Source organism: Propithecus coquereli, unplaced genomic scaffold (assembly GCF_000956105.1).
Source record: "Propithecus coquereli isolate 6110/MARCELLA unplaced genomic scaffold, Pcoq_1.0 Scaffold489, whole genome shotgun sequence".
Lineage (NCBI taxonomy): Eukaryota > Metazoa > Chordata > Mammalia > Primates > Indriidae > Propithecus > Propithecus coquereli.
This window is the reverse complement of record NW_012150718.1, coordinates 270,875-271,442: the sequence shown is the minus strand read 5'-3', so window position 1 is coordinate 271,442 and position 568 is coordinate 270,875.

Genomic DNA, 568 nt, shown 5'->3' with positions numbered 1-568 from the left:
AGAGCATCCAACGTGAAAAGGGGGAGTCACCTTACAGTAGCTTAGTAAGAAAGAAGGCCGTGGGTAGCAAGCAGTTGTATTCAGTGGGTTTGTTTGAGATAGAGTAAAGCATTGGGAAAACTCTGTATTTCAGCAAAAACATTAAATATAACTGACACTGTGGGAACACAATTAATGATAGCTTTCCTTCTAAGCACAAGTGTTGGAAATGTGTTACGAGAGACGAAAAGGGTTTGTTAATGAATAAGGGCAAAGGGATTTTCACTATCTAAACTTATATATGTCTCTCCTGTGCCTTGATAGGAACATTGATAGTATAGCAAAGCTGTACTGTGCTTGTACGTAAATTGTATTTACAGTGTACATACCAACAAGGAATGTGAGGAATGAGTGACTTCATTGGGTTTAGAGAGCGAGGCAGAGGGCTGCTAAGACAAAGAGTTCCAAGACAGGTCTGAGAGAGAGTCTGTGTCAGGACCTTCCGATTGGCTGTAAAGAAGGAAAGTAAATGTTTCTGGATTTGAGGAGAAGGAGGAGTTGAGAAGTCAAGCACTGTATGGCTCAGAGG